This window comes from Vigna unguiculata, chromosome 1, assembly GCF_037176805.1.
Source record: "Vigna unguiculata cultivar grain cowpea cultivar isolate G323 ecotype 2 chromosome 1, ASM3717680v1, whole genome shotgun sequence".
Classification (NCBI taxonomy): Eukaryota; Viridiplantae; Streptophyta; class Magnoliopsida; order Fabales; family Fabaceae; genus Vigna; species Vigna unguiculata.
The window spans coordinates 15,394,241-15,411,029 of record NC_140792.1 but is presented as its reverse complement, the minus strand read 5'-3'; positions in this window follow the sequence as shown (position 1 = coordinate 15,411,029).

Genomic DNA, 16,789 nt, shown 5'->3' with positions numbered 1-16,789 from the left:
ACATAGGCTGAAGGAGAAAATAGAAAAAGAAAGAATAGAAAACGAAGAAATATAAACTGCAGAAGGAAGGACAATTGAAGAAAAAGAAAAGAAAGTAAAGAAAAAGATGATGGAAAAGGTTGTAGAGAAACAAGGTGTTTAATCGAAGGCCACCCATGTTTAGTTGCATTCGTTTACAAAAGCGACAACAATATTTTAAGCCAAAGATTGGTGGAGAAAGTCCAGTTACCAACAAGCTTTCATCTTAATCAAGCAAGGATCAAATTCAGTACAGAACAATGTGTGAAAGAAGTATTATGTGATATTGCTCCCACAAACTCTTGTCATCTTATTTTGAGATGGGCATGGCTGCATTTTAAAATGCTCAATCTTGATGAACGTTCCCTTTATTTGAGGCATGAGGGACATGAAATGAAGTTGAAATTTATGACACCAAGACAAGCCAGTAAGGATCAACGTAGGCTGAAGGAGAAAATAGAAAAAGAAGAAATATAAACTGCAAAAAGAATGGAAATTGAAGAAAAAGAAAAGGAAGAAAAGATAAAGATGATGGAAAATGAAGTAGAGAAACAAGGTGTTTAATCGAAGGTCACCCAATGTTTAGTTGCATTCGTTTACGAAAGCGACAACAATGTTTTAAGCCAAAGATTGGTGGAGAAAGTCCAGTTACCAACAAGCTTTCATCTTAATCAAGCAAGGATCAAATTCAGTACAAGACAATGTGTGAAAGAAGTATTATGTGATATTGCTCCCACGAACTCTTGTCATCTTCTTTTGAGATGGGCATGGCTTCATTTTAAAATGCTTAATCTTGATGAACGTTCCCTTTATTTGAGGCATGAGGGACATGAAATGAAGTTGAAATTTATGACACCAAGACAATCCAATAAGGATCAACATAAGCTGAAGGAGAAAATATAAAAAGAAAGAATAGAAAAAGAAGAAATATAAACTGCAAAAGGAATGGAAATTGAAGAAAAAGAAAAGGAAGAACAGATAAAGATGATGGAAAAGGAAGTAGAGAAACAAGGTGTTTAATCGAAGGTCACCCATGTTTAGTTCCATTCGTTTACGAAAGCGAGAACAATGTTGTAAGCCAAAGATTGGTGGAGAAACTCTTGTTACCACGAAGCTTTCATCCGAATCAAGCAAGGATCAAATTGAGTACAGGACAATGTGTGAAAGAAGTATTATGTGATATTGCTCCAACGAACTCTTGTCATCTTCTTTTGAGATGGGCATGGCTGCATTTTAAAATCCTCAATCTTGATGAACGTTCCCTTTATTTGAGGCATGAGGGACATGAAATGAAGTTGAAATTTATGACACCAAGACAAGCCAGTAAGGATCAACATAGGCTGAAGGGGAAAATAGAAAAAGAAAGAATAGAAAAAGAAGAAATATAAACTGCAGAAGGAAGGACAATTGAACAAAAAGAAAAGGAAGTAAAGAAAAAGATGATGGAAAAGGTTGTAGAGAAACAAGGTGTTTAATCGAAGGCCACCCATGTTTAGTTGCATTCATTTACGAAAGCGACAATAATTTGGTAAGCCAAAGATTGGTGGAGAAAGTCCAGTTACCAACAAGCTTTCATCTTAATCAAGCAAGGATCAAATTCAGTACAGGACAATGTGTGAAAGAAGTATTATGTGATATTGCTCCCACGAACTCTTGTCATCTTCTTTTGAGATGGGCATGGCTTCATTTTAAAATGCTCAATCTTGATGAACGTTCCCTTTATTTGAGGCATGAGGGACATGAAATGAAGTTGAAATTTATGACACCAAGACAATCCAATAAGGATCAACATAAGCTCAAGGAGAAAATATAAAAAGAAAGAATAGAAAAAGAAGAAATATAAACTGCAGGAGGAAAGACAATTGAAGAAAAAGAAAAGGAAGTAAAGAAAAAGATGATGGAAAAGGTTGTAGAGAAACAAGGTGTTTAATCGAAGGCCACCCATGTTTAGTTGCATTCGTTGACGAAAGCGACAACAATGTTGTAAGCCAAAGATTGTTGGAGAAACTCTTGTTACCAGGAAGCTTTCATCCGAATCAAGCAAGGATCAAATTCAGTACAGGACAATGTGTGAAAGAATTATTATGTGATATTGCTCCTACGAACTCTTGTTATCTTCTTTAGAGATGGGCATGGCTCTATTTTAAAATGCTCAATCTTGATGAACGTGCCCTTTATTTGAGGCATGAGGGATATGAAATGAAGTTTAAATTTATGACACCAAGACAAGCCAGTAAGGATCAACATAGGCTGAAGGTGAAAATAGAAAAAGAAAGAATAGAAAACGAAGAAATATAAACTGCAGAAGGAAGGACAATTGAAGAAAAAGAAAAGAAAGTAAAGAAAAAGATGATGGAAAAGGTTGTAGAGAAACATGGTGATTAATCGAAGGCCACCCATGTTTAGTTGCATTCGTTTACGAAAGCGACAACAATGTTTTAAGCCAAAGATTGGTGGAGAAAGTCCAGTTACCAACAAGCTTTCATCTTAATCAAGCAAGGATCAAATTCAGTATAAGACAACGTGTGAAAGAAGTATTATGTGATATTGCTCCCACGAACTCTTGTCATCTTCTTTTGAGATGGCATGGCTTCATTTTAAAATGCTCAATCTTGATGAACGTTCCCTTTATTTGAGGCATGAGGGACATGAAATGAAGTTGAAATTTATGACACCAAGACAATCCAATAAGGATCAACATAAGCTGAAGGAGAAAATATAAAAAGAAAGAATAGAAAAAGAAGAAATATAAACTGCAAAAGGAATGGAAATTGAAGAAAAAGAAAAGGAAGAACAGATAAAGATGATGGAAAAGGAAGTAGAGAAACAAGGTGTTTAATCGAAGGTCACCCATGTTTAGTTGCATTCGTTTACGAAAGCGAGAACAATGTTGTAAGCCAAAGATTGGTGGAGAAACTCTTGTTACCACGAAGCTTTCATCCGAATCAAGCAACGATCAAATTCAGTACAAGACAATGTGTGAAAGAAGTATTATTTGATATTGCTCCCACGAACTCTTGTAATCTTCTTTTGAGATGGGAATGGGTTCATTTTAAAACGCTCAATCTTGATGAACGTTCCCTTTATTTGAGGCATGAGGGACATGAAATGAAGTTGAAATTTATGACACCAAGACAAGCTAGTAACGATCAACATAGGCTGAAGGAGAAAATAGAAAAAGAAGAAATATACACTGCAGAAGGAAGGGAAATTGAAGAAAAAGAAATGGAAGAAAAGATAAAGATGATGGAAAAGGAAGTAGAGAAAAAAGGTGTTTAATCGAAGACAACCCATGTTTAGTTGCATTCGTTTACGAAAGCGTCAACAATGCTGTCACCCATAGATTGGTGGAGAAACTCCAGTTACCAACAAGCTTTGATCTGAATCAAGCAAGGATCAAATTCTGTATAGGAAAATGGTGTGAGTTGATTAAGAAAACCAAGGAAATCCCCACTGGACATTAAGATAGCAAGCTATCTAGATGTGAAGGTTCCTTTCCAAGGTTCTAGAGAGGAGGAGAATGGATTGATGGGGAGTAAGAAATCAAAAGGAAAAACATATAATAGAAACAATATAAACCAAGAAGAGTAAAGAAACATAAAATGAAAAGCAAGGGAAATGGGAGGAATGGAGGATTCACGCCACTACAAGGCTAGGCTAGAAGAAGCCATGGCAACCTTGAAGATGAGTGGTGTATGCCGCCACTTGCCAAGGCAAGATAAGGCTTGAAAGAACTCCACTCCCTAAGGAGGAATGCTCTCACAAAAGGTTGAAACACAAAGTGTATAATTTCTCCAAAATGTTCAACCCTTGTACAAGTGTTAGAGGTCCCCTTAAATAGACAAGTCTAGGGGCCCCTTAGCAAAACAACTAAGTTAAAGGATTACAAAAGAAACCTAGCATGTTCTAGAAAGTAGGTCATCCTAGGGTGCACATGGGTGAATTTTCGTCCAAGCCATCTAGGTGGCAAGTCTTCATGGCCAAGGCTCCCAAAGGAAGGTTCTAGAACATTCTAGAAGACTTGGTGTCCAAGGCATGTGGGCCTCCCCTTTCTAGATGCTTCTAGAAAGTCTTATTCCTTCTCTCTCTTCCTTAGGACGCCAAGTGTCTCCTATGTGGTCCTCCTCCTTTCTTATTCCTACAAAAGCAAATTAAGGAATTTATTAGCATGTTGGTTTAAGGTTAAGCTAATCTTTTAAGTCAACAAGTCAACCCAAAGTCAAGGTCAACAAGTCAACTTAAAAATAGTCAACCAAGCCAACTTAATGGAATTTTAAACTAAAGAAAATAAAAGCAAAGGAAGGGATCAAGGAACTCCCTTTCTTCTAAGCATGTGCCATGGGCCATCATCCTTGGTAGGGATCAATCCTTTATCAAGAACTCCGCCTAGAAGCAATGCATCCACGCAATTACACCTAGGCCTACACTTCACACAGTGAAGCAATTGTAATCAGAAATACAATAAAAAAGAATCAAGAAAGGAATAAACCTATTGTTGTGCAGATTTTTCAATTTGCTCCTAGATTCAAGCTAGACCCATCAAGGTAGAATCAACCATCAATCTCCTTGAATCTTCACTTGAATGATCTTCAAGAATGTTTAAGAACTCTGTGAATCTCAGAGGGTTGTTTCTCATAATGTTTTTCAATGATTTGTAACTTTTTCCAGAGTTGAAACAGATTTTAAAAACAGCTTTTATACAAAGTTCTCTATTGTCATTAATGGATTAGGACTTTACCTAATTAATTATCGTGAGTGTATTTTCACTACCTTAGTGCAATACTCACAGCTAATCCGTTAGTTAAACAACTAATCAATTCATGATTGCACAAGCAAGAGTGTGATGGTTAATTACAACTTAATGCAAGCTTGATTTACATCTGATAATTTCATACAAATAGCCTAATGCACAGCCTAACTAAAACATGACGAATTATAAATTGGTAATGCACATGAAGTGTAGCCTTGGACATCATGAAAACCATCTCCATATGAGTTGAAGTAGCTCCCCCTTTCAACATAAAAAGTAAATATCAATTATTAAATTTTTTTATTACATTATTTTATGAATATTTTTTTACTAAAATATGTTATTTTCATTTATACATTTTAATATTTTTTCTACGACAAATCAAACTTATATAATGATAAATTTTAATCATATTTAAAATAAAGGACAATTTTGTAATCTTGTTTTTTCTTGATTTAAATATAATTTTTAATCTATCATATCCTTCAAATCACTCACAAAATTCAACAAACTTTACTCTAAATCAAATCACTTTCACCTTTAATCCCCTTAAAGTGAAGAAGACAAGCTTCACATTCTAATCCACTTGAATTCATCCTCTCCCCCTCCCTCCTATCAACGTTGAGGGAGAGAGAAGGGAAGGAAGTGGAAATTCCTCTATTTTTCAATCATCTTAGGTTATGCAATGGTTTGAGGGTGATATCAAGATTACAATTATGTCCGCAATTTATTTTTCAGCTTAATTATGAAAATGATGAAAAAATATGGAATTTGGAAATTATTTTTACAAAAAAAGTTAATAACGAAAATTTTAAAATTGTTATAAAATAAGGTTTAAAAAGTAACTATCAATTATAAAAAATTTTATTACATTATTTTATAAATATTTAAAAAAAATGTTATTTTGATTTATACATATTAATATTTTTTCTACAACAAATCAAACTTCATCAAATCACTCACAAACTTCAACAAACTTTACTCTAAATCCACACACTTTCACCTTTAATACCCTTAAAGTGAACAACAAAAGTTTCACACTCTAATTCACTTCAATTCATCATCTCCTTCTCCCCCAATCAACGTTGAGGGAGAGAGGGGAACGAAGAGGGAAATTCCTCTATTTTTCAATCATCTCTGTTATGCAATGGTTTTAGGGTGATATCAAGATTACAATTACGTCTGTAATTTATTTTTTATCTTAATTATTAAAATGATGTAAAAATATGGTTTTTGAAATAATTGTTACAAAAATAATTAATAACGAAAATTTGAAAATTATTATAAAATATGGTTTAAAAAGTAATTATCAATTATCAAATTTTTATTACATTATTTTATAATCGTTGTTTTACTAAAATATGTTATTTTCATTTTTATATTTTAATATTTTTTCTACCACAAATCAAACTTATATAATGATAATTTTTAATTATTTTTAAAATAAAGAACAATTTGGTAATCTTATTTTTTCTTGATTTAAATATAATTTTTAATCTATCACATCCATCAAATCACTCACAAATTTAACAAACTTTATCCTAATTCCACCCACTTTCACCTTTAATCCACTTAAAGTGAACAACACAAACTTCCTATTACAATCCACTTGAATTCATCCTCTCCCTCTCCCTCCAATCAACGTTGATGGAGAGAGGGATGGAAGATGAACACTCCTCTATTTTTAAATCATCTTTGTTATGCAATGGCATGAGGGTGATATCAAGATTAAAATTATATCAACAATTTATTTTTCAGCTTAATTATGAGAATGATGTAAAAATATAGATTTTAAAATTATTTTTACAAAAATAATTCAAAACGAAAATTTGGAAATTGATCTAAAATAAGGTTTAAAAAGTAATTATTAATTATAAAATTTTTTATTACATTATTTTATAAATATTTTTTTAATAAAATATGTTATTTTCATTTATACATATTAATATTTTTACTACAACAAATCAAACTTATATAGTGATAATTTTTAATCATATTTAAAATAAAGGACAATTTTGTAATCTTGTTTTTTCTTGATTTAAATATAATTTTTAATCTATCACATCCTTCAAATCACTCACAAACTTCAGCAAACTTTACTCTAAATCAAATCACTTTCACCTTTAATCCCCTTAAAGTGAACCAGACAAGCTTCACATTCTAATCCACTTGAATTCATCCTTTCCCTCTCCCTCCTATCAACGTTGAGGGAGACAGAAGGGAAGGAAGTGGACATTCCTCTATTTTTCAATCATCTTAGGTTATGTCTTGGTTTGAGGGTGGTATCAAGATTACAATTATGTCCGCAATTTATTTTTCAGCTTAATTATGACAATGATGTACAAATATGACGTTTTAAATTATTATTACAAAAATAATTAATAACGAAAATTTGAAAATTGTTATAAAATAAGGTTTAAAAAGAAATTATTAATTATAAAATTTTTTATTACATTATTTTATAAATACTTTTTTAATAAAATATTTAATTTTCATTCATACACATTAATATTTTTTTCTACGAAAATCAAACTTATATAATGATAATTTTTATTTTTTTTAAAATAAAGTACAATTTGGTAATCTTGTTTTTTCCTCATTTAAATATAATTTTTAATCTATCACATGCATCAAATCACTCACAAACTTTAACTAACTTTATTCTAAATACTTCCACTTTCACCTTTAATCCACTTAAAGTAAACAACACAAACTTCACACGATAATTCACTTGATGTCATCCTCTCCCTCCAATCAACCTTGCAAGAGAGAAGGGAAGCAAGAGGGAAATTCCTCTATTTTTCTATCATCTCTGTTATCTCTTGGTGTGAGGGTGATATCAAGATTACAATTATGTCCGCAATTTATTTTTGAGCTTAATTATGAAAATGATGTAAAAAATATGACTTTTCAAATTATTTTTACAAAAATAATTAATAACATAAATTTGAAAATTGCTCTAGAATAAGGTTTAAAAAGTCATTATTAATTATAATTTTTTTTATTACATTATTTTATAAATACTTTTTAATCAAATATTTTATTTTCATTCATACACATTAATATTTTTTTCTATAACAAATCAAACTTATACAATGATAATTTTTAATCATTTTTAAAATCAAGGACATTTTGGTAATCTTGTTTTTCCTTGATTTAAATATAATATTTAATCTCTCACATCCATCAAATCACTCTCAAACTTTGACAAACTTTACTCTAAATCCACCCCTTACACCTTTAATCTACTTAAAGTGAACAACAGAAACTTCAAACTCTAATCCACTTGAGTCGATCATCTCCCTGTACCTTGAGGGAGAAAGAGGGGAAGGAAGAGGGAGATTCTTCTATTTTTAAATCATCTCTGTTATGTCTTGGTTTGAGGGTGATATCAAGATTACAATTATGTCCGCAATTTATTTTTCAGCTTAATTATGAAAATGATGTAAAAATATGACTTTTCCAATTATTTTTACAAAAACAATTAATAACAAAAATTTGAAAATTGTTCTAAAATAAGGTTTAAAAAGTAATTATTAATTATTAAATTTTTTATTACATTACTTTCTAAATACTTTTTTAATAAAATATTTTATTTTCATTCATACATATTAATTTTTTTTTTCTACAACAAATCAAACTTATACAATGATAATTTTCAGTTATTTTTAAAATAAAGGACAATTTGCTAAACTTGGTTTTCCTTGACTTAAAAATAATTTTTAGTTTATCACATCAATAAAATCACTCACAAACTTTAACAAATTGTACTTTAAATCCACCATCTTTCACCTTTAATCCACTTAAAGTGAAAACCACAAACTTCACACTCTAATCCACTTGAATTCATCATCTCCCTCTCCCTCCAATGAACCTCGACGAAGAGAGGGGGGATGAAGACGAAAATTCCTCTATTTTTCAATCATCTCTATCATGCAATGGTTTGAGGGTGATATCAAGATTACAATTATGTGTGCAATTTATTTTGTAGCTTAATCATTAAAATGATGTAAAAATATGGCTTTTGAAATTATTTTTACAAAAATAATTAATAACGAAAATTTGAAAATTGTTATAAAATAACGGTTAAAAAGTAATTATCAATTATAATGATCATTCTACGACAAATCAAACTTATATAATGATCATTTTAATTACTTTTAAAATAAAAACACTTTCGTAATCTTGTTTTTCATTGATTTAAATATAACTTTTAAACTATCACATCCACCAAATCACTCACAAACCACTTTACTGAGAATCCACCTTCTTTCATCTTTAATCCACGAACAACACAAAATTCACACTCTAATCAACTTGAATTCATCATCTCCCTCTCGCTCCAATCAACCTTGAGGGAGAGAGGGGAAGGAAGAGGGAAATTCTTCTATTTCTAAATCATCTCTGTTATGTGTTGGTTTGAGGGTGGTATTAAGATTACAATGATATCCGCAATTTATTTTTCAACGTAATTATGAAAGTGATGTGAAAATATGACTTTTCTAAGTATTTTTACAAAAACAATTAATAACAAAAATTTGAAAATTGATCTAAAATAAGGTTTAAAAAGTAATTATAAATTATAAAATTTTTTATTGCATTATTTTATAAATTTTTTTTTAATAAAATATTTTATTTTCATTTACACATATTAATATTTTTTTTCTACAACAAATAATACTTATACAATGGTAATTTTTAATCATTTTTAAAATAAAGGACAATTTGGTAATCTTATTTTTCCTTGATTTAAAAATGATTTTTAATTTATCACATCAATCAAATCACTCAAAACTTTAACAAAGTGTACTTTAAATCCACCCTCTTTCACCTTTAATCCACTTAAAGAGAAAACCACAAACTTCACACTCTAATCCACTTGAATTCATCATCTCTCTCCCTCCAATCAACCTTGACGGAGAGAGATGGGAATGAATATGGAAATTCCTCTATTTTTCAATCATCTCTATCATGCAATGGTTTGAGGGTGATATCAAGACTACAATTATGTGCGCAATTTATTTTTTAGCATAATTACGAAAACGATGTAAAAATAACGAAAATTTGAAAATTGTTATAAAATAAGGTTTAAAAAGTAATTTTTAATTATAAAATTTTTGGTTACATTATCTTTTAAATATTTTTTTATTAAAATATGTTACTTTCATATATACATTTTCATATTTTTTCTACGATAAATCAAACTTATATAATGATAATTTTTAATTATTTTTAAAATAAAGTACAATTTGGTAATCTTTATTTCCCTCATTTAAATATAATTTTTAATCTATCACATCCATCAAATCACTCACAAACTTTATCAAACTTTACTCTAAATCCATCCATTTTCACCTTTAATCCACTTAAAATGAACCACACAAACTTCACACTATAATTCACTTGATGTCATCCTCTCTCTCCAATCAACCTTGAGAGAGAGGGGAACGAAGAGGGAAATTCTTCTATTTTTAAATCATCTCTGTTATGTGTTGGTTTGAGGGTGGTATTAAGATTACAATGATGTCCGCAATTTATTTTTCAACATAATTACGAAAATGATGTAAAAATATGACTTTTCATATTATTTTTACAAAAATAATTAATAACGAAAATTTGAAAATTGATCTAAAATAAGGTTTAAAAATTAATTATAAATTATAACCTTTTTTATTGCATTATTTTATAAATTTTTTTAATAAAATATTTTATTTTCATTTACACATATTAATATTTTTTTTCTACAACAAATCAAACTTATACAATGGTAATTTTTAATCATTTTTTAAATAAAGGACAATTTGGTAATCTTGTTTTTCCTTGATTTAAAAATAATTTTTAATTTATCACATCAATCAAATCACTCACAAACTTTAACAATGTGTACTTTAAATCCACCATCTTTCACCTTTAATCCACTTAAAGTGAAAACCACAAACTTCACACTCTAATCCACTTGAATTCATCATCTCTCTCCCTCCAATCAACCTTGACGTAGAGAGATGGGAATGAATATGGAAATTCCTCTATTTTTTAATCATCTCTATCATGCAATGGTTTGAGGGTGATATCAAGATTACAATTATGTGCGCAATTTATTTTTTAGCATAATTACGAAAACGATGTAAAAATAACGAAAATTTGAAAATTGTTATAAAATAAGGTTTAAAAAGTAATTTTTAATTATAAAATTTTTAGTTACATTATCTTTTAAATATTTTTTTATTAAAATATGTTAATTTCATTTATACATTTTCATATTTTTTCTACGATAAATCAAACTTATATAATGACAATTTTTAATTATTTTTAAAATAAAGTACAATTTGGTAACCTTTTTTTCCCTCATATAAATATAATTTTTAATCTATCACATCCATCAAATGACTCACAAACTTTATCAAACTTTACTCTAAATCCATCCATTTTCACCTTTAATCCACTTAAAATGATCCACACAAACTTCATACTATAATTCACTTGATGTCATCCTCTCTCTCTCCAATCAACCTAGAGAGAGAGGGGAAGCAAGAGGGAAATTCCTCTATTTTTCAATCATCTATGTTATGTGTTGGCTTGAGGGTGATATCAAGATTACAATTATGTCCGCAATTTATTTTTCAGCTTAATTATGAAAGTGATGTGAAAATATGACTTTTCCAATTATTTTTACAAAAACAATTAATAACAAAAATTTGAAAATTGATCTAAAATAAGGTTTAAAAAGTCATTATAAATTATAAAATTTTTTATTGCATTATTTTATAAATTTTTTTTAATAAAATATTTTATTTTCATTTACACATATTAATATTTGTTTTCTACAACAAATCAAACTTATACAATGGTAATTTTTAATCATTTTTTAAATAAAGGACAATTTGGTAATCTTGTTTTTCCTTGATTTAAAAATAATTTTTAATTGATCACATCAATCAAATCACTCACAAACTTTAACAAAGTGTACTTTAAATCCACCATCTTTCACCTTTAATCCACTTAAAGTGAAAACCACAAACTTCACACTCTAATCCACTTGAATTCATCATCTCTCTCCCTCCAATCAACCTTGACGGAGAGAGATGGGAATGGATATGGAAATTCCTCTATTTTTCAATCATCTCTATCATGCAATGGTTTGAGGGTGATATCAAGATTACAATTATGTGTGCAATTTATTTTTTAGCATAATTACGAAAACGATGTAAAAATAACGAAAATTTGAAAATTGTTATAAAATAAGGTTTAAAAAGTAATTTTTAATTATAAAATTTTTGGTTACATTATCTTTTAAATATTTTTTTATTAAAATATGTTACTTTCATTTATACATTTTCATATTTTTTCTACGATAAATCAAACTTATATAATGATAATTTTTAATTATTTTTAAAATAAAGTACAATTTGGTAATCTTTTTTTCCCTCATTTAAATATAATTTTTAATCTATCACATCCATCAAATCACTCACAAACTTTATCAAACTTTACTCTAAATCCATCTATTTTCACCTTTAATCCACTTAAAATGAACCACACAAACTTCACACTATAATTCACTCTATGTCATCCTCTCGCTCCAATCAACCTTGAGAGAGGGGAAGCAAGAGGGAAATTCCTCTATTTTTCAATCATCTATGTTATGTCTTGGTTTGAGGGTGATATCAAGATTACAATTATTTCCGCAATTTATTTTTCAGCTTAATTATGAAAGTGATGTGAAAATATGACTTTTCCAATTATTTTTACAAAAACAATTAATAACAAAAATTTGAAAATTGATCTAAAATAAAGTTTAAAAAGTAATTATAAATTATAAAATTTTTTATTGCATTATTTTATAAATTTTTTTTAATAAAATATTTTATATTCATTTACACATATTAATATTTTTTTTCTACAACAAATCAAACTTATACAATGATAATTTTTAATCATTTTTAAAATAAAGGACAATTTGGTAATCTTGTTTTTCCTTGATTTAAAAATAATTTTTAATTTATCACATCAATCAAATCACTCACAAACTTTAACAAAGTGTACTTTAAATCCTCCCTCTTTCACCTTTAATCCACTTAAAGTGAAAACCACAAACTTCACACTCTAATCCACTTGAATTAATCATCTCTCTCCCTCCAATCAACCTTGACGGAGAGAGATGGGAATGAATATGGAAATTCCTCTATTTTTCAATCATTTCTATCATGCAATGGTTTGAGGGTGATATCAAAATTACAATTATGTGCGAAATTTATTTTTTATCATAATTACGAAAACCATGTAAAAATAACGAAAATTTGAAAATTGTTATAAAATAAGGTTTAAAAAGTAATTTTTAATTATTAAATTTTTCGTTAAATTATCTTTTAAATATTTTTTTATTAAAATATGTTACTTTCATTTATACATTTTCATATTTTTTCTACCATAAATCAAACTTATATAATGATAATTTTTAATTATTTTTAAAATAAAGTACAATTTGGTAATCTTTTTTTCCCTCATTTAAATATAATTTTTAATCTATCACATCCATCAAATCACTCACAAACTTTATCAAACTTTACTCTAAATCCATCCATTTTCACCTTTAATCCACTTAAAATGAACCACACAAACTTCACACTATAATTCACTTGATGTCATCCTCTCTCTCCAATCAACCTTGACAGAGAGAGGAAGCAAGAGGGAAATTCCTCTATTTTTCAATCATCTATGTTATTTCTTGGTTGGAGGGTGATATCAAGATTACAATTATGTCCGCAATTTATTTTTCAGCTTAATTATGAAAGTGATGTGAAAATATGACTTTTCCAATTATTTTTACAAAAACAATTAATAACAAAAATTTGAAAATTGATCTAAAATAAGGTTTAAAAAGTAATTATAAATTATAAAATTTTTTATTGCATTATTTTATAAATACTTTTTTAATAAAATATTTTATTTTCATTCATACATATTAATATTTTTTTCTACAACAAATCAAACTTATACAATGGTAATTTTTAATCATTTTTAAAAAAAGGGACAATTTGGTAATCTTGTTTTTCCTTGATTTAAAAATAATTTTTAATTTATCATATCAATCAAATCACTTAGAAACTTTAACAAAGTGTACTTTAAATCCACCCTCTTTCACCTTTAATCCACTTAAAGTGAAAACCACAAACTTCACACTCTAATCCACTTGAATTCATCATCTCTCTCCCTCCAATCAACCTTGACGGAGAGAGATGGGAATGAATATGGAAATTCCTCTATTTTTCAATCATCTCTATCATGCAATGGTTTGAGGGTGATATCAAGATTACAATTATGTACGCAATTTATCTTTTAGCATAAAATTTAAAAATAACGAAAATTTGAAAATTGTTATAAAATAAGGTTTAAAAAGTAATTTTTAATTATAAAATTTTTGGTTACATTATCTTTTAAATATTTTTTTATTAAAATATGTTACTTTCATTTATACATTTTCATATTTTTTCTACGATAAATCAAACTTATATAATTATAATTTTTAATTATTTTTAAAATAAAGTACAATTTGGTAATCTTTTTTTGCCTCATTTAAATATAATTTTTCATCTATCATATCCATCAAATCACTCACAAACTTTATCAAACTTTACTCTAAATCCATCCATTTTCACCTTGAATCCACTTAAAATGAACCACACAAACTTCACACTATAATTCACTTGATGTCATCCTCTCTCTCCAATCAACCTTGACAGAGAGGGGAAGCAAGAAGGAAATTCCTCTATTTTTCAATCATCTATGTTATTTCTTGGTTGGAGGGTGATATCAAATTACAATTATGTCCGCAATTTATTTTTCAGCTTAATTATGAAAGTGATGTGAAGATGACTTTTCCAATTATTTTTACAAAAACAATTAATAACAAAAATTTGAAAATTGATCTAAAATAAGGTTTAAAAAGTAATTATAAATTATAAAATTTTTTATTGCATTATTTTATAAATACTTTTTTAATAAAATATTTTATTGTCATTCATACATATTAATATTTTTTTCTACAACAAATCAAACTTATACAATGGTAATTTTTAATCATTTTTAAAATAAAGGACAATTTGGTAATCTTGTTTTTCCCTGATTTAAAAATAATTTTTAATTTATCACATCAATCAAATCACTCACAAACTTTAACAAAGTGTACTTTAAATCCACCCTCTTTCACCTTTAATCCACTTAAAGTGAAAACCACAAACTTCACACTCTAATCCACTTGAATTCATCATCTCTCTCCCTCCAATCAACCTTGACGGAGAGAGAGGGGAATGGATATGGAAATTCCTCTATTTTTCAATCATCTCTATCATGTAATGGTTTGAGGGTGATATCAAGATTACAATTATGTGCGCAATTTTTTTTTAGCATAATTACGAAAACGATGTAAAAATAACGAAAATTTGAAAATTGTTATAAAATAAGGTTTAAAAAGTAATTTTTAATTATTAAATTTTTGGTTAAATTATCTTTTAAATATTTTTTTATTAAAATATGTTACTTTCATTTATACATTTTCATATTTTTTCTACGATAAATCAAACTTATATAATGATAATTTTTAATTATTTTTAAAATAAAGTACAATTTGGTAATCTTTTTTTCCCTCATTTAAATATAATTTTTAATCTATCACATCCATCAAATCACTCACAAACTTTATCAAACTTTACTCTAAATCCATCCATTTTCACCTTTAATCCACTTAAAATGAACCACACAAACTTCACACTATAATTCACTTGATGTCATCCTCTCTCTCCAATCAACCTTGAGAGAGAGGGGAAGCAAGAGGGAAATTCCTCTATTTTTCAATCATCTATGTTATTTGTTGGTTTGAGGGCGATATCAAGATTACAATTATGTCCGCAATTTATTTTTCAGCTTAATTATGAAAGTGATGTGAAAATGACTTTTCCAATTATTTTTACAAAAACAATTAATAACAAAAATTTGAAAATTGATCTAAAATAAAGTTTAAAAAGTAATTATAAATTATAAAATTTTTTATTGCATTATTTTATAAATTTTTTTTAATAAAATATTTTATATTCATTTACACATATTAATATTTTTTTTCTACAACAAATCAAACTTATACAATGATAATTTTTAATCATTTTTAAAATAAAGGACAATTTGGTAATCTTGTTTTTCCTTGATTTAAAAATAATTTTTAATTTATCACATCAATCAAATCACTCACAAACTTTAACAAAGTGTACTTTAAATCCACCATCTTTCACCTTTAATCCACTTAAAGTGAAAACCACAAACTTCACACTCTAATCCACTTGAATTAATCATCTCTCTCCCTCCAATCAACCTTGACGGAGAGAGATGGGAATGAATATGGAAATTCCTCTATTTTTCAATCATTTCTATCATGCAATGGTTTGAGGGTGATATCAAAATTACAATTATGTGCGAAATTTATTTTTTATCATAATTACGAAAACCATGTAAAAATAACGAAAATTTGAAAATTGTTATAAAATAAGGTTTAAAAAGTAATTTTTAATTATTAAATTTTTCGTTAAATTATCTTTTAAATATTTTTTTATTAAAATATGTTACTTTCATTTATACATTTTCATATTTTTTCTACCATAAATCAAACTTATATAATGATAATTTTTAATTATTTTTAAAATAAAGTACAATTTGGTAATCTTTTTTTCCCTCATTTAAATATAATTTTTAATCTATCACATCCATCAAATCACTCACAAACTTTATCAAACTTTACTCTAAATCCATCCATTTTCACCTTTAATCCACTTAAAATGAACCACACAAACTTCACACTATAATTCACTTGATGTCATCCTCTCTCTCTCCAATCAACCGAGGGGAAGCAAGAGGGAAATTCCTCTATTTTTCAATCATCTATGTTATTTGTTGGTTTGAGGGCGATATCAAGATTACAATTATGTCCGCAATTTATTTTTCAGCTTAATTATGAAAGTGATGTGAAAATGACTT